Source organism: Eleutherodactylus coqui, chromosome 3, assembly GCF_035609145.1.
Source record: "Eleutherodactylus coqui strain aEleCoq1 chromosome 3, aEleCoq1.hap1, whole genome shotgun sequence".
NCBI classification, from domain to species: domain Eukaryota; kingdom Metazoa; phylum Chordata; class Amphibia; order Anura; family Eleutherodactylidae; genus Eleutherodactylus; species Eleutherodactylus coqui.
The window spans coordinates 28,669,877-28,697,657 of record NC_089839.1 but is presented as its reverse complement, the minus strand read 5'-3'; the positions used below and the strand labels follow the sequence as shown (position 1 = coordinate 28,697,657).

At 45.8% G+C, this 27,781-nt stretch overlaps 1 pseudogene; it reads left to right on the top strand.

Moving 5' to 3' along the window:
* LOC136620553 (zinc finger protein 850-like) overlaps positions 1-27,781 on the top strand; it is a 493,122-nt pseudogene that overhangs the window by 248,082 nt on the left and 217,259 nt on the right.

Sequence of the window (27,781 nt, the reverse complement as noted above, 5' to 3'; positions counted from 1 at the left end):
TCCGTGCCTTTGTGTCAATACTGTCGTCCCTTGGCCAGAAAATTCAGTACAGAAAAGAATAAAGGATAAAGTGTAAAAGGGTGAGAAATGAGCTTCAGGGGTGAGAGAGAGAAAAGAATGATTGAAAGACAGTCATAGAGTAGTTGCATAAGAGCGGAAACAGAGTGGACCCATGGCCGGCAGTATGAAAACTAGGCCCAGAAAGGTGCGGAGTTTGGCAGCAGGTGTAAGTACAGATATGGCCGTTTGCACATTTCTTCCAAAGAACATTCTCTCAGAGACAGTATAATTGTGGCTTGTTGGCAGACTTCCAAATTATCAGCACACAGCGCCTACATCACACATTTTACATTCATTACAGTCTGAACACGGGTCATTAACTCTCATCCGTTCATGCGGTCAAGTCTCATTCAAATGTTAGTAAGAGTTCACACAGGACGTAACACGTATGATGCAACCGTCCTCATCTTGCAAACAAATGCATTCAATCACTTCCACCTCCCCCTGGAATCAGTCAAACTTTAACTGTTTGTCCAAAAAAGAAAAAAAGGAACACACATTTTGCAATCATGCACACGTCCAACCAATCACAGAACTGACATTTACATAAAAAGGAAAAAATATACCTTAAAATCCCTATATATTTTCTATTTTTAAGACAATTCACGTAATTCATTACAAGTTTCTTATTTTATTAACGTCTTTCTTTCTATGACCTTAAATTTTTATATCTCTATGGAACAGAACAATAACTAAGATTTTTGGAAAACAGCCAGAACATCCAGACTCCAAACAACACCAATCATTAGCAACAACAAGAGGTATATTTCTCTGCACAGACTATCAAACCCGGACGGCAGAGGAATAGTTAAACACATAAAAAAAAGGACAAAGAAGACTAAAACGTATAACAAAGATTAGATTACATAACATCAAGACAAACAATAATGGTTATTTGTCACACAATTGTCCACCGATTCTGCATGAACTTGCTTTATGTCCCAAAGGAACACAAACTATAAAAGAATTCCCTTTCTCTGATAACTGCCGTATCTACACTTGCCTCAATCTATCTATTCTATCATACTTTTAACCTTTGATGATCTCTGAATGTTTCCCAAACTTGTTGGTCTAAGATTCCCAAAATTCTAACCTGCTTTTCTCAACAACTTGCTAGATTCTCTCCCCACGGCTAACTTGCTTTGTCTGAACTTTGCTATTTCTCTAGCTGTTCCCATATAGGCATACTCCTTGCCTTGAACGTTTCTCATATTTCACGTGAATTTTGAGACAGGATTTTTAGCCCCAGTGTCTATAAGGAAGGGCACTTCCTCACCTCATATGGAAGCAGGCTCAAAGGTCTGAGTGCCTCTGTCCTTTGCTTCCACGGTAGGGATACTGGGGCGGGATCGCCGGGACTTATGAAAGCAATCCCTGGCCAGGTGGCCTACCTTGCCGCAATTATAACACTTGCGTGTTTCTCTGTTGGGTGTGTCCTGGAGCTGCACCTTCCCCTCCTGGTAGCTATAGTATTTAACCGCCACCGCAGGGCGCTTCTCATCCATAGCAAACCCTACTGCCTTTTTATACAAATCCCTGGGCTCGGCTTGTCGCCAGTCGGGGGTACATGCTTTTATTTTATCTGCCAATAATGGGCCAATGCCTTGCATAAACGCGTCCCTAGCCTTCGTTTCCAGCCTACCAAAATAACATTCAATGGTTTCATTCTTTTCCCGTCTACACATAGTTAAAGCCATTTGTCTTCGTAAAGGGTTTTGTTGTCCGCACCTGGGACAATCCCAGTAAGGTTTCCCTTTTTGGGACTTCTTTGGTGGGACTGTGGCGGTACAACTCTGATAGGAAGAATGTCGGAGCTGTCTGCGGTTGGTAGGACCGGGTACATCCTAGCCGGGTTTGGCACCAGGGGTGAGTACACAAGTATGCCGTCATCCCTCGCCGCACAATCCCATGGTTCTGCATTTACCTTTTTGCTATATCTTATTATGGCTTCTATCCCTTTTTCTAGACTGGCATCTTTGATCTCCTGCATGTGCTTTTCCTCGTACTGTTGCCAGAACTCATAGTTAAAGGTTCCCGCCGTTTTACCTGTCTGTTTATATATTTTATAGGCTTGCCTACAGATGTCCTTCCTTTCCCCCAATCTTATTATCTCAATGGGTGTCAGGAAAGTCTGAGACCCCATTCTAACTATGGACGTACCTCTCGATTTACCACTATTGTCCCTACTGCCGAATCCGCAACTGGCAGGATACTTTGGACTTTTCAGTCCCTTCCGCCACGTCCGCAATGGGCAGGATATTTATTTAGGGCCCTCCTGCCAAGTATTGGCAGGATATTCTCTTCTGCAAGTCCGCAACTGCAGAAATACTTTGGACTTTTCAGTCCCTTCCGCCACGTCCGCAACGAGCAGGATATTCACAATCTATATTACGAATATATTACTACTATACTTACGGGGATAGAGGAAGGACCACGGCTTGCCTTGCTGGGCGGCTTTTAGTAATCTTATTACAAATTACAGCTAACATTATGAGTCCGGCAAAAAAAACTATAATTTCTACAGCACACAGCAGACAGCATGGCAATATACACACAAGGGTTCTTCCGTCTAGCACGGTTACTAACAGCACCGCAAATAACAGGCAGAAGTGTCCTATAAATATGCAGCAACTAACCATCTGTCGACACGTGACTGAAGTCCGGGGAATCCAGATCTAGAGTGGTAAGTCAAGGGCTTACCTTACACCTGTGTTTTGTAGATCTGGGGTCCCGTGGCCTCTAGTCTGGCTGGTCGGCAGGCAGGGTCATCAGGTATCGGCTGCAGGTAAGGAGTTAACTTCTGTCCCTCGTTGGAGCGCCAAGTAATGTGGGGGGTCAAAACCAGACCCTTCAGCTGATGCTGTCTGCTTCCGAATTAGTCTTAAATATGAGTACTCAGACGACGCAAATAGACAGCCACATGCACCATGGGATTGTCATAAGCGAAGTGAAGTTTATTCAGAGTTACAGAAGTTATAGAAGAAGTTTGCTGACGTAATGATTTAATTACTGCGCATGCCAGGGGTTGCTGGACACCTGGACATTCTTAAATGAACAATACATCTTTCAAAGACGTCTCCTACATAAACAATATATCAACACTCGGGGACAGTTGTATCAAAGCAGAATATGTCTTTGGAACAAGATTCTCGGAACATGAACAGAATCACATGTGAAAGGACAGATAAGACAAGTTTCAGGGTCACATAGCGGGAACAGGACAGATAAGGAGTAAGTTTGGAAAGAGAAATTAAATGTATTTTTCTTATTAATTCTAAGAAAAAGGGAAAATCTAGAATTAACCCCTTACAATACTCGCTAAAGCACTACTCGTTCGAGTAATGTGCTTAAGACGAGTATCTCCCTGCTCGTCCCTGAAGATTCGGGGGCCGCCGCTGAGCGGGGAGGAACGGAGGGGAGATCTCTCTCTCCCGCCCGCTCTCCCCTGCTCCCCGCTGCAACTCGCCTGTCAGCTGCGGCGGCTCCCGAATCTTCAGGGAGGAGCGGGGAGATACTCGTCTAAAGCAGATTACTCGAACGAGTAGTGCTTTAGCGAGTATACTCGCTCATCCCTACTTATTATGCAATGATGGAATGCCTCTGCATTCTATGGTACCATGTGAACCATTAATCATGTGACAAAGAAATTATGTCACTGATGTAACTCCTCCTACTGGCTTCCACATGAGGTTGGTGCCCAGCAAGGTAGGACTTGTTTGACTGTGTGTGCGTGTGTACTTCTTTTTCTTTCTGTATGCTTTAAAAAGGCTTTTAATAGCCGAAACACGTAGCATGTTATTACAGACTGGATTTTCATTATTATCTCTCGTCCACTTCTGAATCGTTTACCCCGGATCCTGTGAGCGCTATATCCATGTTTTATGTTTAAACGAGGACTCCTTTCTGTGAGGAATTGTCTTGGATATTTGGCTTGCTCTCCAGAGGGCTGGATTATGGATGGGGATTATTATATGCCAATTTAGATAACAGGTGCTAGTGGGTCCCCTCTATACTAAAGTTGTGTCCCACCTAGCACCAGGTGATTGTCGTCTCATTGTTAAACTTCTCTATCTATCATGGAGCACTGTTATAATCCTTGCTTTACTTCAGGGAAGATGTTCTTATCTCCCTCTGGTTCCTTAGGTACAGGACTCTTACAGATAAAGACGATGTTTCTTTCCATCAATGACCCACCAAGGATGGAGAAGGATAGAGACCACATGGCTGCCCGGATATTAGACCTCACCCTGGAGATCATCTACTGGATAACTGGGGAGGTGATGATGTCACTCTTATCTCTAGTAATAAACAGGGGAATGATGGGAAAGGTGAAGGATTCTTAGCCTCCATGTAGTGATCAGTGTCTCATCATCCACAGGATTACACAGTAGTGAAAAAGTGGTCTGGTGAGTGTGTGACCCCTCGTGTATCAGGGGGATGGAGCCGGACCCAGAGCCCCATCACCCCGCCTTCACCTCATTCACTGATACATGAGCAGAAGATCTTTGAACTTACCCACAGGATCACTGAGCTGCTGACTGGAGAGGTGAACGCTGCTGGGAATGGGGGACGTTATATAATACCACCAAGGGAGGAGTCTGGAGGATGACGGTATATTGTGTGTGTCAGGTTCCTATAAGGTGTCAGGACGTCACTGTCTATTTCTCCATGGAGGAGTGGGAGTATTTAGAAGGACACAAGGATCTGTACAAGGAGGTCATGATGGAGGATCAGCAGCACCTCACATCACCAGGTAAGAAGAGACCTTCATTGATTGAATTGGACAGTTTTGAGGCTCAGCTAGTCTTACCATCATCTGATCATCAGATATATAATGTATTCAGTCTCTCTGGTTATTTCCCATAGATGGATCCAGTCAGAGAAATCCCCCAGAGAGATGTCCCAGTCCTCTATATTCCCAGGATTGTCCAGCGGAAAAGGAAGATGTCCCACCGAATCATCAGGTAGATGAAGCTGAGATTTCTGTAAATCCTCTAGAGACAGTTGTAATTGAGTTTTCTACTAATCTTCTCCGGCAGCAGTGTAGTATACTGTGTGCTCTATGCCATTTGGTTATTGTTGGCTGTCAGCAATAGCGGCTGCAAGTGGTTACTAGTGTTTTAAGGGCTTTATCACACGGGTAACAGCGATATAGCAGCAATGTTCTGTGTGATATCGCTGTTTTCTGGCGGCGCTAACACGATTTTTTGTCACTACAAAGCCGCGTGACTTTGTAGCGCTCTTTTGCCAGGATTTTCGTCGGGCTTTAAATGTAAGCCCCACTTCGAAAATAAGCCATGACTGCATTAAAAAAAACAAAAACAATATATTGCATTACAGCTGCTGTCCACTCCGCTGTATTTCTCCTCGCAGCTCCCCAACACACTTGCTTGTAGTTTTCCACAAGCGCTTCCTGGTCAGGGGTTTAAAAACCCCTCCTCCAGGAAGCGCTGGCTGTGATTGGCTGAGCCACGGCACTCGAGAACCAATCACTGCAGAATTCAATGAACCAATCACAGCCATCGCACTGAATGACCAGCAGCATCTGGTTAGAATTGTCCGTGTTACGCAAATCTTGCAGAAATCACATCCACATTCAATGCAGGAGGCCCCACACACATATCCCATAAGTCAATGCAGCATTCTTTAGCTTCCATTGGACATGGTAGCAGAAGATAGCACTGGAGACAGTACCTCATCTGGATACTTGAGGTTGCTAGTTGGACCCTAAAGGACTGGCAACATGTGGCATTGTCCAATGAGTCATGGTACCAATTGTTTTGGGCTCATGGTAGGGTTCATGTATTCCACAGACCCCCTGAACTCCAGTTGTCAGCAAGGCACTGTGCAGGCTAGTGGTTGTTCTATGCTGCTGTGGGGCTGTTTTCATGGTATGGGTTGGGTCCACTGATCTGCCTAAACATATTCACCAGTGCCTGCTATGTTCACTGCTTAGTGACTATTTGCAGCCCATCATGGTCTACATGGACCCCCCACAATGATGTTATATGACAGCCAGATAATGCACTATGCCTTCGGACACAAGTTGTCCAAAATTGGTTCGCAGAGCATTCTGGAGAGTTCCTACAAATGGTGTGGCCTGCACATTCACAATGGTGTGGCCTGACATGAGCCCAATCAAGAATTTATGGGATGTGGTGGAGAGATCCATTTGCAACAGAGATCCTCTTGTGAAATCGATGCCAGTCCAGTTACTACACTTCACAAGGCTATAGGGCATCTTACATGATATTAGCTCCTGTCTCATGACTTTTGGCACAACAGTGTAGGTTAGTTTTCATTTCCTTAAGTGGATATTCTAACTTCTCCTGGATGAGAATTTATATATTTTATTAACTGGTAGTTCCACATCCCAGTAGCCCTGGGGAGTATCGCTCAAGTTTCCATGGTGGTGAAATAGTTCTTTTTTTTTAATTAACTGAGACACATATCCAGCATCATAACCATGCTTCAGACATCTTTAACAACTCTAAGGTCTAATAGCTGGACCAGTACATATGTTGATACAGCATGAAGCAATCTTTGACTGTCGATTAGCAGAGGTTTAGGTGGACACAGTCCCAATATATACTTTTCTCATTGTATAAACTATAAACCAGAGACTAATAAAAGAAGAAGCAAAAAAAAAAAAAAAGTAGGAGCAAGATAATATGTAGGAATAATAAAAAACAGAAACAAAAACAAACAAAAAAAAGTTAGAAAAAAAGTTAGACCTGCTGCAACCACAGACCTGTGTATTGTCTCCTCTCATGTCATAAAAATCAAACAATATGTGTCTGTTTTCCAAAGTTATTATCAACACATTTATGTGTATGGAACAGACCCCCGGCTACACATCGGGGATTTAGCAGAGAATGTAGAGACCCCCCTCCCTCCAGCGCTTAGTTCATTTAAGTATTTGTCAATACTTGGACCTCTCCAGGTCTAGGGATTTCACGGGTTGTGTACACAAAGGTCAAAAATTTCGCTCCATCTCTAAAATTAATAAAGATTTATCAGCAGGTCAATGATATGGATGTGGCTTCTCATCTGATAATTATGCAGTAGCCATCCATGTTAGTGGCACCCCAATAGTCATGACCATCATAGCCATCACTTTCTCCCACGATCTCCAGTGGTGTTGATCTATGGGGGTTAAATCTGTCTTACTATATTGTGCTCTCATTGGTACAGCCTCCCTTCTCCAGTTTGTCAACAGTCCAGAGCAATATCAATTGTTAGGGCAGCAATGGGGATCGACATGGTCCAGACTGTGTGTTATGGCTCTCGACTCCCGTGGGTCTCAGCAGTTGGCTGCAGGGTGCTTGGTGTTCGTGGACCATGTGAGCCTCTTCCGCCGACTTTTACCTCCAATTCCAGTCAGTGCAGCCGCGATGCTCCTGCGATGCTTGGGGTGGTCAGAAATCCACGCCGTAGCTTCGATTGTCACTAGGCCTCGGTGGGCAGGTAGTAGCACTGTAGGGTTTTCTGTCGGGAGTGGCAGTAGACATAGTTTGCCAGAGAATCTTTGCCGCTGGAAACGGTCCAGGAGGTGGAGTGGTTCGACCCTCGCAGTGTCTGCAGCAGTTGGGGGCCCCAAGCCTCCGGAGCCAACTAGGCCGCACCCAGGTGACGGCGCAGCAACAGTGGCAGAACCTCCCAATGTATCAGGTAGGGTTTCCCACAGCAGCAGGTGGTGAATGCCTAAATTCTTTTCTGGCCCTTTCCGGGTGCCAAAGTGTTCAGGCAACACGCAGATCAGCCCGAACTCTAGGTCGCGGCTTTATGCACTGCTACGCCACGGCAGATCAATGTCCGTGTCGCGGGGGTCCAGAGCGGGAGCAACAGGCAAGTGGAGGTCGCCGGAGGTCTTTGCCACCAGAGGTAGCCCGGGAGGTGGGATGGCTGAAACTTCAGACTACGGCTTCGGAACCAGCCAGACCGTGCTTGGGGAGCGGTGTGGAGATGGCAGATTTGACCAGAATGGTAAGCGGGGTCCTTCCGATGGTAGAGTAGCTCCGCGGTCCTCTTCAACCCCTTCGGGCCGCTGTAAGGGCTACGCCACGTATGTGGCAGCCGGAAATTTAGGTCACGGCTTTGCACTCTGCTAGGCCCCAGCAGGACAGTGGCTGTGTCATGGGGTTCTGGATCAGGACGTCGCATTTAGATGGGGTCTTATTGGGATCCTCCGCCGCTGAAGAAGTCCTGGAAAGTGATGTATCCTGGTCCTCACGGCTTCTGCTGTTTTCTGTGCCTCCATGGATCCTCCACAGGTGGTGAGTGTGATCCTCCACAGGCGGCTTCCCCAAGACAAGTAGGGGGGGATATCAATCACCTACAGGTGCTTCAGGGCACCGAAGGAGTCCCAATGTCTCTGGGGCCAGGAGTCAGCACAGAAGCTCAGTAAGACACGTCCTGCTCCTTCGGTGTCCAGGAGAGAAGTCCATGGTAAAGTGTTTTAATTTGATTGTGGTCCACAGTTTCATTCAGTTGAGGCTGGGGAGGACCGATAGTGCACAGTACTGATGGACATAAGATAAATTAGGGGTCTTTTTTTCTCACCTCTTTTTGTGGGATTCTTGCAGGAAAGTTCTGAAGTAACAATGAGTGGACTCGATAAACCCATATCAGTGTCGGTGAACGGTAAGAGCCTTTCATAAATCTTGTTTGAATGCATTCAATTACTGGGAAGCTCAGAATATCATCTTCCACCTGATCATTACTATTACCCATTTAGTGCCTCAACCTGTGTTATATGGACCCCATGGGGTACACACCAAGTCTTCAGGCGACACTTGCACTGTTTGCAGGCTGTAAATTTATTGAGAAGGCAGTTTTATTAGAATCCAGACTTTGAAACAAGAAGAGAAGTAGTTGGTGAGCGAAGTGTGATTGTGGTATTTATAAAGCCCTTTACTCATAATTCTTCCATTCTCCTAATCTATAGATGATCTATTCTCAATTATAGTTTATTGGTGGGGATCTGTCCACTTGGGATCTTTTCTGATCACCTAACTAAAGAGGCCATTGACATCGCATTCATTCATCACATGGCCTGAGAGCAGCTCCATCCCATTCTAGTGAATGGGACGAAGCAGCTATACAAGGCACAGCCACTATACAGCTGATTCCTCCCTAATCAACTATTAGTGACCAATCCTGAGGATGGGCCATCAATAGTTTAGTGCCGGAAAGCCCCATTTAATATGTTATACTCACAGGATATGCCAGAAATGTCTGATAGATATGATCACAGGGCTAAAGGGGCTGTCACATTACCCGGTTAGATGAGAAACCCACGGATGGCTTCCCATCCTCCTAGTTGGGTGTTACCATAACTACCATTGAAGTGAATGGGCATTATTGAAATAGTGTAGCGCAGCCACTATGCTATTTCCATTGCATGGGAGTTATTGAAACAGCATTATGCTCTGTGCTACACGGTTTGGTATTAAGGACATCTTAAAGAGGGAAAAACAATTGCTATTTTTTGTTAACCCACCTGCTAAAATGAACAGAATATAGAAAAAGTGATTAAATGGGTTATCCATTTACCAGACAACTCCTATTCAATAGGCCTAGCTGCATTGAAATAATAAACTGAAATATACATACCCCTGAATGGCCATCAGGATAGGTCATCAATAGTTGATTGGCCGGGGTCCATCGGTCAGGACCCTGACCGATTAGCTGAGCGAGCGCATGCTGTCAGTGCTACAAATACACAGAGGTCAGAGCGGAAGCCTCCTCGCTGAACTCTGTGTAGTGGCTGATCCTTTCAACTGCAGGCATGCTGTGGCTGCAGTTACAAGCGCTGACCACTATATGGAGGTCGGTGTGGAGGCTTCCACTCCAACCTCTGTGTATTTGCAGAGCTGACAGCATGTGGCCGCTCAGCTAATCAGTCGGGGTCCTGAGCGATGGACCTCAGCCAATCAACTATTTTTTTTTTTTAAACATTCTTTCTTTATTAGTCAACGCTTAGGTACATTACATTGTGATTATAGCATGCAGGAAAATGAAAGCTTAACAATACGAGTTTCTGTTTCTGTTTTTACAGCTTGAATAACATGTAACTCACACGTTGAACACATTTTTTCTGTATAAAGAAGTTATAAGAGCACTTAACCACATGTATTATATTTTCGGATTCTTTTTAATCAAGAAGTGCCCTGGGGTAGAGAGTGGGACGAGGGTAAAGTTTTTTGGGCACATAGACCCTAATTTGTTTGATAATGGGAAACCTCAATGCCTGGTGGGATTAATTTAGGAGGAGTCCAAGTCTGGAGACCTGCAGGGACCGACCCATCCTACAGGGGGTTATAAATACTCGTTATAAACAGATAATGGCTGCAGGTAATCTAAATGCATCAGCTACAATAAACTTCAAGTGACTAAGGAACTGACATACTCCCATTGGTCCCTAACCGCTATTTTAGTAGTTGCAACTAGTAATAGTGTCTCCCTCAGTCCTCCCAATAGTAACAGTGGCCCCAGTAGTGATAGTGCCCTTTAAAATGTGCTCAATAGTAACAGTGGCCCCAATAGTAACAGTGCCCCCCAATTATAATAGTGCCCCAGAAGCGGTCCCAATAGTAACAGTGCTCCCAGTAGTGTCCCTAATAGCAACAATCCTCCGAGTGTTGGCCTCAACAGTAATAATGCCACAATAGTAACCGTGCCCACCAGTTATAATAGTGCCCCCAGAAGTGGTCCCAATAGTAACAGTGCTCCAGTAGTGGCCCCCAAAAGTAATAGAGCCCCCTCCTTTTGCCCCACTCACACAAGCATTCGATTTGTGCGCCCGTTCACACATTTTTACGGTGCAGCAGGTGAATGTAAAAATGCCTACGCTCATGGAAAAGAGCCCTGAGGAAGCACTAATACTATGGGAGGCACTTAGAAGGGCATTAGGATAGCAGAATTGGAAGAGTCTGCAGAGATGAGTTGTGGCTAGAAGAAGTCTTCATGTCAGTTTGGACTAAAATAGAAAAGAACAGCAAAAGTTGACTATTGCAGTCAGAGAAGACATCACCTATGATCACTGGAGGTAACTGCACTGTAATCACTATCGCTGTGCATCTGACTATTATAACTATTATATGTTTACTGCCTTATTTAGAGGAATACGAGAGCTGAGTCACTGTATTTGAGACCGACATGATATAGTTTTATAGAAATTATATAAAAAGGTGAAAGGCCCAACCTGACTCGCTATTAACCCCTTAACGACCGTCCCATCGGGAAACTACGTCCTCAGCAAGTGGGCTTTAATCCTAGATGAAGTAGTTTTATGCATCCTCTTTGGATTAATGCCCACTTGCCTGAGGACGTGACAGCTCCATGCTGTCGGTGCCCGCAGGTAGCCGACAGCATGGAGCTGTCATCCCGGGCTGCGGGTAGTCACCCCCGGTATTGCAATCGGCGCTATCCAGTGGATAGCGCCGATCGCAAAAAAGTAAACAAAAGTGTTAAAAAAAGATAGATATTCAGCTGCCCTGATGGATCGGATCCATCAGGGCAGCTGAAAATACTCACACGGCTTGTCCGCGGTGTCCCCCGGCGATCTGGTCCTCCCGGACCCGCCGCCGGCCTTCTGAGCATGCGCGCCAGACGATGACGTCAGGCGCATGCGCAGAAGCACGGAAGCCCCCGGGAAATTTGAGATCTCCTGGCTCCCGGCTCCTGACGGTAGCCGGGAACCAGGAGGTGTTACCGGGGACCGCGGTGAGCGGTCCCCGGGCCCGCGATCGCCGCTATCCATTGGATAGCGGCGATCGCGAAAAAGTTTAAAAAAGTTTTTAAAAAAGTCAGTTTCACCTCCTCATGGATCGGATCCATGAGGGGAGGTGAAAATACTCACCTAAGTCGTCCCCGATGTCCCAGGTGCCCGAATCCCCGTCTGCGCATGCGCGCCCGATGATTGACATCGGGCACGTGCACAGAGGGGCTCGAGCCCCGGGAAATTTAAAATCCCATGTGTAGCCAGGAGCAGAGTGATGTCACCAGGGACATGATCACTGTCATCCAATGGATGACAGTGATCATGTCAAGTAAAAAAAAAAGTTTCAAAAAGTTAAAAAACCTTGCGTTTCATCTCCCCCCACGGATCATATCCATGAGGGAGGATGAAATGACGTACCTAAGGCCCGCGGATTTATCCGCGGACCTTACCCCAGCTTCTGCGCACGCGCCCGTCGCCAAAGTGGCGGACGCATGCACAAAAGCTGTGGATTGCCAGGATCATTTAAATTCTCCTTGCTCCTGGCTACAAAACTTAGCCGAGAGCCTGGAGATTTCACGGGGGGCCACGGTGAGCGGTTCCTGATCACGTGTTCGTCGTTATCTAATGGATAATGGCGATCACGTAAAAGTAAAAAAAAGGTTAAGCTTTATCTCCCCTCACTGATGCGATCGGTGAGAGGAGATGAAACTTTTTACCGGAGGCCTCCGTATTTGCACCCCGACGCGATCCTCCTCCGTGAACGTTCCCGGATTCTGCACATGCGACCGCCGGCAAAACACCGGACACATGCGCAGGAGTCGGGGAGCCCAGGAAATTTAAAATCTCCTTACTCCCAGCGACCAATGGTCGCCGAGAGCCTGGAGCAGTGACTGGTGGCCTTGTTGAGCTGTCCCCGGTCACGGGAAAAAAAGGTAGCGATCTACCTTTGGCCGGTCTCACATGACCGGATAGGAATTACGGATTCCGCATGCGTCTGATCCGCGGTATTATGCAGATCAATCGCATTGGATTACACAATTCTGCTCACATTAGCGGGTCGGAATTGTGTAATCCACTCGCAGAAAAGAGAACGCAGCAGGTTCTATTTTATTGCCGATATCTGCAACATAGAGCCAATTGTGGCTCCATGGTCGTGGATATACCCGCAGCCTATACGCAACTGCCTTGTATACGGGCTGCGAGTACCCGTGTCATCGCTAAGTGACGGTGCGGGAAATACAAACAAAAAAAAAGTACTGCGCATGACCGCCTGTGTGAGTAGGCAGTTATGCGCAGTACATTACGCGGTTGTAAGCAGGGTCACAGCCGGGCTCACAGCTGGGATCCACTGCGGGCCTCCGCAAGCGGATTCCGCCTATGGCTGTGTGAGCCCGGCGTTATTCAGACCGCTACCTGTGATACGTATTTTACAAGAAGCCCCGGGAACGCTCGCCCTCATGCAGTTCCAGGAGCACCTCGTTGAGCGTCTTCTGTGTGAGACCGCCAAACCTCCGCAAGCTTACGGAGACTCACAGTGCGCCACTTTTTACACCCCATACCCGCTACTGAGGTCACGAAATACCCCCAAAAAGCATGAGAGGAGGGGGATACACTTTTATTGCCCCATGTACCCATCCCAACCAGCCTCCGTAATTACCCCTGTCTTCGGAAATACCACACAGTTCACATTATTACTTTTATCTAAGATTTGGGGAACGCCGAAAAGGGCGAGGAGGGGTAGGGGTGTGTGGGGGGGGGGGGATTTTTAGGGAGTTAATTTTTATTCTGTACAAGCGGGCAATGGGGCCTGGGATTTATTCAGTTGTGCCCTGCAGTCCAACGGGTGTTCCCTCAATTATAGGCCTTGCCATGGGCCCTGTAAGTAAATTAGCGCCACAATAGGTTTGTTTCTGAACTCAGGACAAACAGGGGTATCCATTTTGGGATAAACATCTTCATTCCTATGTACACTGTACAAAAAAAACCTGTTTTTAAATTGACGAAATTGCCAAAAAAATGAAAATCGTAATTTTTTCCTTCTGCTTTGCTTAGATTTATTCAAATACTGTGGGGTCAAAATACGCAATACACCCCTAGATGAATTCATTAAGGGGTCTAGTTTTTAAAATGGGGTCATTTGTGGGGGTTCTTTATCGTTTTGGACGCTCAATGGCTCTACAAGTGGGCAATGGGGCCTGGAATTTATTCTGTTGTACCCTGAAATTCAACGGGTGCTCCTTCCATTATAGGCCTAGCCATGTGTCCTTTAAGTAGATTAGGGCCACAAGGGGTATGGTTCTGAACACGGGACAAATGGGGGTATCCATTTTGGGGTGAAAGTCTTCATTCATATGTACACTGTACAAAAAAAACTGTTTTTAAATTGATACAACTGCCAAAAAAATGAAAATTGTAATTTTTTCTTACTGCTTTGCTTAGATTTATTCACAAATTGTAGGGTAAAAATACGCAGTACACCCCTAGATAAATTTGTTAGGGGATCTAGTTTTCAAAATGGGGTCATTTGCGAGGGTTCTCTGTCGTTTTGGCCACTCAGGGGCTCTACAAGTGGGCAATGGGGCCTAAATCACCTTAATGCTAAATTTCTGTTCTGAAAGCCACTGACTACTCCTTTCATTTTGGGCCCTGTTGTGCATCCACACATAAGATTAGGGACACAATGGGTATGTCTCTGAACACGAGACAAACGGGTATCCATTTTGGGGAGCAAGGCTTCATTCATGTGTGTGCTGTACAAAAAAAGCAGTTTTAAAACGACAGAATTGCCAAAAAAACGAAAATCACATTTTTTTCCTTTTGCTTTGCTTGAATTCATTCAAAAACTGTGGGGTCAAAATGGGCAGTTCACCCCTAGATAAATTCGTTAAGGGGTCTAGTTTTCAAAATGGGGTCACTTGTGGGGGTTCTCTTTGGTTTTGGCCGCTCAAGAGCTCTACAAATGTGCTATGGGGCCTAAAAGGACTTCAAGCAAAATTTATGCTCTGAAAACCACCGACTACTCCTTTAATTTTGGGTCCCGTTGTACATCCTGACATAAGATTAGGGCCACAATGGGTATGTTTCTGAACACGGGAAAAACGGGGGTATCCATTTTGGGGTGTAAATCCTCATTTTCATGGGCACTATAGGAAAAAAATATGTCTGTAAAATGACATATTTGCAAAAATATGAAATTTTATTTTTTTCTCCTCTAAATTGAATTAATTCCTAAAAAAAATATGGTGGGGTCAAAATGCTCATGACACCCCTCAGTGAATACATTAAGGGGTGTAGTTTTTAAAATGCGGTCATTTGGAGGGGTATCTATTATTCTCACACTCTTGAATCTTTGCAAACTTGGCTTGATGCAGGAAAACAAAGTGTTCCTCAAAATGCTGAAAAGTAATGTTAAATTTGTACGTCCTATAAATGGTTAAAAAAAACACAAGTTTTTCAAGTGTGCATTCAGAATAAAGTAAACAAATGGAAATATATATCTTATCAAAAATGTGTACAGTATGTTTGGACATATTTGAGATATTACAGTTGAAAATGTGAAAAATTGATAATTTTTTCAAAATTTTCCCAATTTTGGCACTTTTAATAAATATACACAAATTACATCGGTCTCTTTTTACAACCAAAATGAAGTACAACATGTGGCGAAAAAACAATGTCAGAATCACTTGGATATGTAAAGCCTTTACAGAGTTATGCTATGTTGAACGACGCATGTCAGATTTCCAAAATTTGGCTCCGTCACTAAGGCGCAAACAGGCTTCGTCACTAAGGGGTTAATTCTCTCACTTCCCGGTGACGTATAAACATGAAATTTGGCATGATCATTCTTTAGGTCCTATATAGGAAAAGTAAAGGAGTGACAACTTGATTATTCAATGCTAATTGCAAAAGTAAGTGCACCTCTATGTAATGTACCAAATCTAATTCTCTAACTTCCTGGTGTCGTACAAACTTGAATTTAGGCACAGCCATTCTATAGGTGCTAAATAGGAAAAGTAAATGGGTCTCAACTTGATTATTCAATTCTAAGTGCAAAAGTAAGTGCAAAAGTGCAATTCTAAGTGCAAAAGCTGCTGCTCTGACCCCTGTAGTAATCGTGCCCCCTGCAGTGGTGTCATTAGTCATAGTGTTCCCTATATCGACCCCAGTAGTACTAGTGTCCCCTGCAGTGGCCCCACTAGTAATGGTCAACCAGAGAAAAAGAGTGCATAAAATATGCACAAAAAAATTGATAACCAGCGTCTAAATGGTTAATGCAGTTCATGTTGTACACTGGTATGTGGATAGGCTCATATTCTCTCTATATCCTGTCACGGTTTAGGAATGTCTAGAGATAACAGTTTCTAATCCTCCACTGCTAGGACAGTTTGTACAGAACTAAGTTTCTATTCCTGGGAATTACGTGTTTGGAGTGACACGCCTTGAGGTGTTAAGTAACATATGTTAAACCGTTAGCACCCAGAGCCAATCATGAGTTCTTATGATTACAGGGGGCATGTATTTCTGACCATTCGTAAGTGAACATATGTACATTGTCTGCTTTGTAATAAACTCAGAAGAGCTTCATTGTCGGATGATACAGGCCGTGTCATGTGTCGGTGATCTGTGTACACACTTCTCATATAATTTGGACCAGGCAATGAAACACTATAAAATCCCTCTGATGATTTCCATAACAATAATGTATATACTGTGTGGCTCTGTACTCACTATATAGCAGGGGCGGCCGATTAATATATACCAGATTATTGATCAGAATATTATATAACACTCCTTCATAGCTAAATCACCTCCATTATATGCTGTCACTAAACCTCTATAATCCCCTTGTCGTAAGACCCTTCATGGAAGATGCTCTTGTCCCCTTCAGATTCCTTAGGCACAAGACTCTCACAGATAAAGACGATGGTCCTTTCCATCAATGACCCACCAAGGATGGAGAAGGACAGAGACCACATGGCTGCCCGGATATTAGACCTCACCCTGGAGATCATCTACTGGATAACTGGGGAGGTGAGAGCTTCACATGATGTCACTCTTCTCTCTTGTAATAAACAGGGGAATGACGGGAAAGGTGAAAGATTCTTAGCCTCCATGTAGTGATCAGTGTCTCACCATCCAAAGGATTACACAGTAGTGAAAAAGTCGTCTGGTGAGTGTGTGACCCCTCGTGTGTCAGGAGGACAGAGCCGGACCCAGAGCCCCATCACCGAGCCTTCACCTCATTCACTGATACATGAGCAGAAGATCCTAGAACTTACCCACAGGATCACTGAGCTGCTGACTGGTGAGGTGAGCGCTGCTGGGAATGGGGGGCATTATATAATACCGCCAGGGGAGGAGTCTGGAGGATGACGGTATATTGTGTGTGTCAGGTTCCTATAAGGTGTCAGGATGTCACTGTCTATTTCTCCATGGAGGAGTGGGAGTATTTAGAAGGACACAAGGATCTGTACAAGGATGTCATGATGGAGGATCAGCAGCCCCTCACATCACTGGGTAAGAGGAGACCTTCATTTATTGTATGGGACAGTTTTGAGGGTCGGCTAGTCTCGCCATCATTCGATCATCAGATATATAATGTATTCAGTTTCTGGTTATTTCCTATAGATGGATCCAGTCAGAGAAATCCCCCAGAGAGATGTCCCAGTCCTCTATATTCCCAGGATTCTCCAGAGGAAAAGGAACATGTCCCACTGGATCATCAGGTAGATGAAGCTGAGATTTCTGTAAATTCTCTACAAACTGATGTAATGAAGCTTTTCACTAATCTTCTCCGGCAGCAGTGTAGTATACTGTGTGCTCTATGTCATGTGGTTATTGTGGGCTATCAGCGATAGCGGCTGCAAGTGGTTTCTAGTGTTTTAAGAACTCTATCACACGGGTAACAGCGATATCGCACCAATGTTCTGTGAGATATTGCTGTTTTCTGGCGGCGATAACACGATTTTTTTGTCACTACAAAGCCGCGTGACTTTGTAGCGCTCTTTTGCCGGGATTTTCGGCAGGCTTTAAATGTAAGCCCCACCCTGAAAATAAGGCATGGCTGCATTAAAAAAAACAAACAAAAAAAAAACAATACATCGCATAATACTGTCCACTCCGCTGTATTTCTCCTCGCAGCTCCCCAACACACTTGCTTGTAGTTTTCAACAAGCGCTTCCTGGTCAGGGGTTCAAAAACCCCTCCTCCAGGAAGCGCTGGCTGTGATTGGTTCTCAAGTGGCTCAGCCAATCACTGCAGAACTCAATGAACGATTCACAGCCATCGCACTGAATGACCAGAGGCATCTGGTTAGAATTGTCCGTGCAAAGAGTCACACAAATCTTGCAGAAGTCACATCCACATTTAATGCAGGAGGCCCCACACACATATCCCATAGGTCAATGCAGCATTCTTTAGCTTCCATTGGACATGGTAGCAGAAGATAACACTGGAGACAGTACCTCATCTGGATACTTGAGGTTGCTAGTTGGACCCTAAAGGACTGGCAACATGTGGCATTGTCCAATGAGTCATGGTACCAATTGTTTTGGGCTCATGGTAGGTTTCATGTGTTCTACAGACCCCCTGAACTCCAGTAGTCAGCAAGGCACTGTGCAGGCTAGTGGTTGTTCTATGCTGCTGTGGGGCTGTTTTCATGGTATGGGTTGGATCCACTGATCTGCCTAAACATATTCACCAGTGCCTGCTATGTTCACTGCTTAGTGACTATTTGCAGCCCATCATGGTCTACATGGACCCCTACAATGATGTGATATGACAGCCAGATAATGCATTATGCCTTCGGACACAAGTTGTCCAAAATTGGTTCGCAGAGCATTCTGGAGAGTTCCTACGAATGGTGTGGCCTGCACATTCACAATGGTGTGGCCTGACATGAGCCCAATCAAGAATTTATGGGATGTGGTGGAGAGATCCATTTGCAACAGAAATCCTCTTGTGAAATCGATGCCAGTCCAGTTACTACACTTCACAAGGCTATAGGGCATCTTACATGATATTAACTCCTATCTCATGACTTTTGGCACAACAGTGTAGGTTAGTTTTCATTTCCTTAAGTGGATATTCTAACTTCTCCTGGATGAGAATTTATATATTTTATTAACTGGTAGTTCCACATCCCAGTAGCCCTGGGGGGTATCGCTCAAGTTTCCATGCTGGTGAAATAGTTATTTTCTTTTTTTTTTCTTTTTTTTTTAATCAATTGTAACACATATCCAGCATCATAACCATGATTCAGACATCTTTAACAACTCTAAGGTCTAATAGCTGGACTAGTGCATATGTTGATACAACATGAAGCAATCTTTGACTGACGATCAGCAGAGGTTTAGGTGGACACAGTCCCAATATATAATTTTCTCATTGTATAAACTGTCAACTAGAGACTAATAAAAGAAGCAAAAAAGAAACAATAAAAAAATTAGGAGCAAGATAATACGTAGGAATAATAAAAAGGAGAAACAAAAACAAACAAAAAAAACGTTAAAAAAAAACCTGGACCTGCTGCAACCACAGACCTGTGTATTGTCTCCTCTCATGTCATAAAAATCAAACAATATGTGTCTGTTTTCCAAAGTTATTATCAACACATTTATGTGTATAGAACAGACCCACAGCTAAACATCGAAGATTTAGCAGAGAATGTAGAGACCCCCCTCCCTCCAGCGCTAAGTTCATTTAAGTATTTGTCAATACTTGGACCTCTCCAGGTCTAGGGATTTCACGGGTTGTGTACACAAAGGTCAAAAATTTCGCTCCATCTCTAAAATTAATAAAGATTTATCAGCAGGTCAATGATATGGATGTGGCTTCTCATCTGATAATTATGCAGTAGCCATCCATGTTAGTGGCACCCCATTGTCATGGCCATCCTGACCATCACTTTCTTCCACGGTCTCCAGTGGTGTTGATCTACAGGGGTTAAATCTGCCTTGCTACATTGTGCTCTCACTGGTACAGCCTCCCTTCTCCAGTTTGTCAACAGTCCAGAGCAATATCAATTGTTAGGGCAGCAATGGGGATCGACGTGGTTCAGACTGTGTGTTATGGCTCTCGACTCGCGTGGGTCTCAGCTGTTGGCTGCAGGGTGCTTGGTGTTCGTGGACCATGTGAGCCCCCTCCGCCGACTTTTACCTCCAATTCCAGTCAGTGCAGCCGCGATGCTCCTGCGATGCTTGGGGTGGTCAGAAATCCACGCCGTAGCTTCGATTGTCACTAGGCCTCGGTGGGCAGGTAGTAGCACTGTAGGGGTTTGTGTCGGGAGCAGCAGTAGACCTAGTTTGCCAGAGAATCTTTGCCGCTGGAAACGGACTAGGAGGTGAAGTGGTTGGACCCCCGCAGTGTCCGCAGCAGTTGGGAGCCGCAAGCCTCCGGAGCCAACTAGGCTGCACCCAGGTGGCGGCGCAGCAACAGTGGCAGAATCTCCCAATGTATCGGGGAGGGTTTCCCACAGCAGCAGGTGATGAATGCCTAAATTCTTTTCTGGCCCTTTCCGTGTGCCAAAGTGTTCAGGCAACACGCAGATCGGCCCGAACTCCAGGTCGCGGCTTTATGCACTGCTACGCCACAGCAGATCAATGTCCGTGTCGCGGGGGTCCAGGGCGGGAGCAACAGGCAAGCGGAGGTCGCCGGAGGTCTTTGCCACCAGAGGTAGCCCGGGAGGTGGGGTGGCTGAAACTTCAGACTACGGCTCCGGAACCAGCCAGACCATGCTTGGGGAGCAGTGTGGAGATGGCAGATTTGACCAGAATGGTAAGCGGGGTCCTTCCGATGGTAGAGTGGCTCCGCCGTCCTCTTCAACCCCTTCGGGCCGCTGTAAGGGCTACGCCACGTATGTGGCAGCCGGAAATTTAGGTCACGGCTTTGCACTCTGCTAGGCCCCAGCGGGACGGTGGCTGTGTCATGTGGTTCTGGATCAGGACGTCGCATTTAGATGGGGTCTTATTGGAATCCGCCGCCGCTGAAGAAGTCCTGGAAAGTGATGTATCCTGGTCCTCACGGCCTCTGCTGTTTTCTGTGCCTCCATGGATCCTCCACAGGCGGCTTCCCCAAAACAAGTAGGGGGGATATCAATCACCTACAGGTGCTTCAGGGCACCAAAGGAGTCCCAATGTCTCTTGGGCCAGGAGTCAGCACAGAAGCTCAGTAAGACACATCCTGCTCCTTCGGTGTCCAGGAGAGAAGTCCGTAGTAAAGTGTTTTAATTTGATTGTGGTCCACAGTTTCATTTAGTTGAGGCTGGGGAGCACTGATAGTGCACAGTACTGATGGACATAAGATAAATTAGGGGTCTTTTTTTTCTCACCTTTTTTTGTGGGATTCTTGCAGGAAAGTTCTGAAGTAACAATGAGTGGACGCGATAAACCCATATCGGTGTCGGTGAAAGGTAAGAGCCTTTCATAAATCTTGTTTGAATGTATTCAATTACTGGGAAGCTCAGAATATCATCTTCCACCTGATCATTACTATAACTCATTTAGTGCCTCAACCTGTGTTATATGGACCCCATGGGGTACACGCCAAGTCTTCAGGCGACACTTGCACTGTCTGCAGGCTTTAAATTTATTGGGAAGGCAGTTTTATTAGAATACAGACTGCAGACTTTCAAACAAGAAGAGAAGTAGTTGGTGAGTGGAGTGTGATTGTGGTATTTATAAAGCCCTTTACTCATAATTCTTCCATTCTCCTAATCTATAGATGATCTATTCTCGATTATAGTTGATTGGTGCGGATCTGTCCACTTGGGATCTTTTCTGATCACCTGACTAAAGAGGCCATTGACATCGCATTCACTCATCACATGGCCTGAGAGCAGCTCCATCCCATTCTAGTGAATGGGACGAAGCAGCTATACCAGGCACAGCCACTATACAGCTGATTCCTACCTAAACAACTATTAGTGACCAATCCTGAGGATGGGCCATCAATAGTTTAGTGCCGGAAAGCCCCATTTAATATGTAATATTATACGCACAGGATATGCCAGAAGTGTCTGATAGATATGATCACAGGGCTTAAGGGGCTGTCACATTACCCGATTAGATGATACACCCACGGCTGGCTTCCCATCCACCTAGCTGGGTGTTACCATAACTACCATTGAAGTGAATGGGCATTATTGAAATAGTGTAGCGCAGCCACTATGCTATTTCCATTGCATGGGAGCTATTGAAACAGCATTATGCTCTGTGCTACACGGTTTGGTATCAAGAACATCTTAAAGAGGGAAAAACAATTGCTATTTTTTGTTAACCCACCTGCTAAAATGAACAGAATATAGAAAAAGTGATTAAAGGGGTTATCCATTTACCAGACAACTCCTATTCAATAGGCCTAGCTGCATTCAAATAATAAAATGAAATATATATACCCCCTGAATGGCCATCAGGATAGGTCATCAATAGTTGATTGGCCGGGGTCCATCGCTCAGGACCCTGACCGATTAGCTGAGCGGGCGCATGCTGTCAGTGCTGCAAATACACAGAGGTCGGAGCGGAAGCCTCCTCGCTGACCTCTGTGTAGTGGCCGATGCTTTCAACTGCAGGCATGCTGTGGCTGCAGTTACAAGCGCTGACCACTATATGGAGGTCGGTGTGGAGGCTTCCACTCCAACCTCTGTGTATTTGCAGAGCTGACAGCATGTGCCCGCTCAGCTAATCAGTCGGGGTCCTGAGCGATGGACCTCAGCCAATCACCTATTTTTTTTTTAAAACATTCTTTCTTTATTAGTCAACGCTTAGGTACATTACATTGTGATTATAGCATGCAGGAAAATGAAAGCTTAACAATACGAGTTTCTGTTTTTGATTTTACAGCTTGAATAACATGTAACTCACACGCTGAACAAATTTTTGCTGTATAAAGAAGTTATAAGAGCACTTAACCACATGTATTATATTTTCGAATTATTTTTAATCAAGAAGTGCCCTAGGGTAGAGAGTGGGACGAGGGTAAAGTTCTGATATGGAGGGGGTAGGGACGGGGGGAGGGGGGGTATGGGAGAAATGGGTAGGGGGAGGGGGGGCAGTTTAGAGTAATCAAATGCTTATTTAGATAGAACGAAACGTAGGCCTCTAGAACTAGGCCTATAACTAAAAATGTATTGGTCTATAAGAAGTTCTCTTAGTCCGGAAATAGTCTTAACCAGGGGTTCCACATCTCTTTATATTTTTGGATTGTGTTGTTTCGCAGGGCTATTATTTTTTCATATATGTCATGTTCAGAGATCAGTTGGACAAGATCTTGTCGATTAGGAAGGGTATCAGACTTCCACTTTTTAGTGATTAGGTATTTAGCTCCGAGCAGTACGTGACCTATAAGTCTCTTTAGATGGGGTATGAGAGTGCCGGGGTCCACTAATAGTAAAGCTACTCTTGGATTAAATGGGAGAAGTGTCCTAGATATATCGTGGATTAATTTATAGGTTTCTTTCCAGAAAGTTTGCAGGCATGGGCAGGACCAAAAGATGTGAATCAAGGATCCCTGACCACCACATTTTCTCCAACAGAGATCATTTGTTAATAGATTTCTTCTTTTTAACAAGGTTGGAGTATAATACCATCTAGTGAGGTTACCATCTAGTTACTTTTGTGTGGGTTTCTATCAGGCTAGCTCCGTGGGAAGACTGCCCGACCCATTTAAAGGCTTTCACCCATTGGTCTGTTAGTATTTCCTGGCCCATGTCTTTTTCCCAATTTAATAAATGACACTTTTTTTCTGGTTTTAGTGTACCTGTAAGTGTGTCGTAGAAGGTTCAGGTGGAAAATTTGGTTTGAACGCTATTTAGTATTGTACTAGTAATCTTTGGAATTTTAATACCCTGTATTTTTTGTGTTTGTAGGAGGGAGGCTATCTGTGTATATCTGAAAACTTCAGATGTCTTTATATGGTATTTAGAAGAGTGGTCTTGGAAAGATAGGCTACTTTTTTTTAAAGTTAAATCTGAAATATAGGTGATTCCTTTGTTTGTCCACGAGGTTAGATTAAGGTTGGGAATCAAGTATTCCAGGGTTTTAAGGGGTATTTTTTGGAAGGTATGGAAAGAGTTTTTATCGTTTTTTTCTAGTAGGACTTTCCAGGCTTCTAAGGAGGCTATCATGGGCGGAGATAGGTTGGGCAAATGTAAATTGTTTCCCAAAATATTGGCACCTATGGCTAATGCCTGAGCGTGGAGGAGGAGATGTAATGGTCTCTGATTTTTTGGTTTTATTTCCAATGTGGGCTAGGCTTTATTTTAGTTATGTTGTGTCCAAGGAGTTAATTGGCTTAGTATAGTAGCTTTACGGTATGATTCCAGGTTTGGGAGGCCTATGCCACCTTGATATCTGTTTAGTGCTAAAATTGAGAACGCTATTCTAGGTTTTTTATTTTGCCAAACAAATTTGGAAATTTGTTTTTGGAATTCTGCAATAGTTTGTTTCGGGACTTGAACTGGCAGAGTTCGAAAGTAGTGGAGAATTTTGGGCAGTATTATCATCTTGTATGCTACAACTCTTCCCATCCACGACAGGGGGCGTGTCTTGTATGTTTCCAGTTCTTTCTGTATATCAGCAAGAAGAGGAAGGTAGTTGACTGAGATTAAATTAGAAATAGGGAAACAAAGGTTTATTCCTAGGTATGGGATGCTTTTTATTTGCCACTGGAAAGAGAATTCCTTTATAATATCTTGTTTTAAATTTTTCCTTATGTGGATGCCTAATATTTGTGATTTTTGGGGGGGCGTGGCTTACCGCTCGATGGAGTAAGTCGTTCCTGCCGGAGCTCCTGCCTGACCCGTCACTTCAGCAAGCCGATCCGCCGCCGCCGAAAGAAACAGCCTCCATGGGGAAGAAGAGGACATCTGAAGCCCCCAGGCAGCCGCTGAAGTCCCCGGTACCGAGCATGGAGCGTTTCCTCCGCTCTCCAGGAGCCCCGACACAGAGCGGCAGAACAAAGATGGCGCCGCGCCGGCCGGCGAAGGAAGCCGCCAGAAATGAAGAGGAGCAGCCGCGGGCGCAGGAAGAAGAGGAGTCCCGGGCCGGAGGACTACAAACAACTGAGGAGGAAGCCCGACCGGAGGAGACAGCGGGAGACAGCAGTGAGGAGGAGGTATGGCCCCGGGCAGAAGACGGAGGAGGAGATGGCCTGGTGGAGGGGGGGAGGGGGAGCCAGCGCTCCGGACACAGCAGAGGAAGACTCCTCTGTAATAAACCCCCCAGGCATGCACAAAGCCAGCACTCCCCAGACAATAAGCCCTGCAGGGCGAATTATAACCCCACAAGTACCCCCTAGAAGCCCAAAAGACCAAGAGCCCCAAACAAGGAGAGGGGGAAGGGGGAATGAAGAGATGGGGAAAGACAAGGGGGAGTCAGGAAGACATCAAGCACTAGACCCTGACGCTGCCCCCCCCCCCCCCAGCAAAGCCCCACACAAGGGATGAAGGGAACATCGACCCACAATAAGTCCTGGGAGACAGAGAGGGGGGGGAAAACAAACAAGGGCAAAGCACCTGAAAGCCCCCCTGCACAGTCAAACAAAAGATCCGCAATACCACAGGCCCCAGGCAACCCCGAAGCCCACCACACAAGCCACAAAGGGCCCCAGGCCCCACAAACAAACGACGAAGAATGGGACTGGAGAGCCCACCTGAAGGCAATCCCCACAAAAGGGGAGATGAATGAACTTCTACAGAAACTGGATGCAGCCCACAAGCAAGATATAGCGGTCCTACAGAAAGATATCAAAGAAGTGGGACAGAGAGTGGCAGAAGTTGAAGAAGTGCAAGATGAGTTCCAAAACACTATAGTAGAACACGCGCACATCCTGGAAGCACAAGCGCACCAGATAGAAGAATTGACCAATCATATCGACGACTTGGAAATTCGTCACAGACGCAACAACCTTAGGGTCAGAGGTCTGTCCGAAGAGATAAATAACGACCAGCTGGAAGACTGGATCACCGAGTTTTTCAACCACCTGCTGCAGAGACCCACGGATTCCGCCCTAGAACTGGACAGAGTCCACCGAGCCTTGGGCCCGAAGCCAACAGATCCCACCAGACCCAGGGACGTTCTCTGCAGAGTCTATTTTTACAGAGAAAAGGAGCAAATATTACAGCGAACACGCACGCTGGATACTCTGCAGTTCAGGGGCCGCTCGGTGAGTGTATACCCGGACTTATCCAAACGTACTTTACAGCTACGCAGGGCCCTGAGGCCCCTCCTAAATGCTCTGAGAGAAAGAGACATTCCATATAGATGGGGGTTCCCCCTGCAGCTCCACGCGAGAAAAGGAGGGAAATCGGCTGTATTTAGACTCCTGGGAGACCTACCCAAATTCCTTGGGACCCTGGAGCTACCACAGATTGAAATACCGGACTGGCCCAAAATCGTCGAGATGCCGGTTCCCCCACCCAGAATGAAGTGGCAGAAAGCTGGAAATCCGTGAAGGGAACCGAGGAATAAATCCCCAAGAAACCAAGACAAAGGCTGAAAAAGAAGACACAGAAACCCCGAGGACCTTCCCACATGAAGACCGGTGTAACGAACTGACCAGACCAACCCATTCCGGTCCCTTCATGTGTCAAGACCAACTCCTAACGAAAAACTGTTGCTCTCCATATCCTCACCTACCTGTTCTTCTCTCATTTCTCCTGTTATATGCTGTGATGACAGACCCGGCGGCGGGCGAGATCAGTGCCATCAGCTTTGCAAATTAATCTCTTTATCTGTTCTGTTTCAATTTTCCTTCTTTTTTCTTCACCAAGCGACGGCGAAGGCGGGGGCAGGCCTCCATTGGTGGTCTCCCCTCCCCCACCTAGAGTAGGCAGCTCTTAAGCTGCGCTTGAAGCTAGTCTATAGCGACTAATAGTGATCAGTGCCGAAGAGTGAGGCCTAGTGAGAGGCCTGTAGATGCTTTATGTTTTTTACCCCCCCCCCCCCGTCCCCCTAACCCCATGTGTTATCCTTTCCCCACCATCCCTGACCCCACCCACCCTAAATCTCGCCTGAAGAATGCGATAAGTGTCCTAACCAGTATGGTTCATGGCTAACCTGACGATTGCCTCGTACAACGCCAAGGGGTTGAATATTCCCTCCAAGAGGGGTCAGATCCTGTACCACATGCAAAAAAAAGGTAGGAAGGTGCTTCTCCTCCAGAAGACCCACTTTAAAACAGACGAGATTCCCTCATGCTCCACAAAATCATTCCGTACCTGGTTCCATAGCCCGAGCCCGAACCGGAAGGCGGGAGGGGTTTCTATTGCATTCCATAACTCGTTACAGATGCAACCCCTTGGCGTTCTACAGGACCCAGAAGGTAGATATCGATTAGTCAAAACAGAAGTTTTTGGAAGGGTGATCACTTTCGCAAATTTATATTTCCCGAACCAGGGACAGATATCCTTTGGTGTGGCCACCCTGAGAGAGTTGGCGAAGTTCGCGGACGGCTCTAATATTGCCCTGGGAGGTGACTTTAACCTGGCCATAGATCCGGAACAAGATACATCGTCAGGTAAGTCCTCTGTCTCACGGGCAGCAACAAGAACCCTGTTGAGGGAACTAGGGGACATGCACTTAGTGGACATATGGCGTCTGCTATACCCGGGCGTCAGGGACTACACGTTCCACTCAATCCCCCATAATAGCTATGGCAGATTAGATTACTTATGGGTCTCACACGCCCTCCTAGATTACAGGCCCGTATGCGAATTCGGACCATTTATTTGGTCTGATCACGCCCCGGTATACGCTGACTTTGACGGATTTCAAAAAGATCTACGAGTTAGAACATGGAAACTTAATGACAACATACTAAAAGACCCCCAGTGTGTCCAAGAGATTAAAATGACCATAGCCAATTTTGTAAACGACCATCAAAACGATAGCACGCGGGCCCCTGTTAAATGGGAAGCACTAAAATGTGTGCTGAGAGGTACCATGATCTCCCAGGGGGCAAGATTGAAAAAAGAGCGAGCAAGGGAACTGGGAGTCC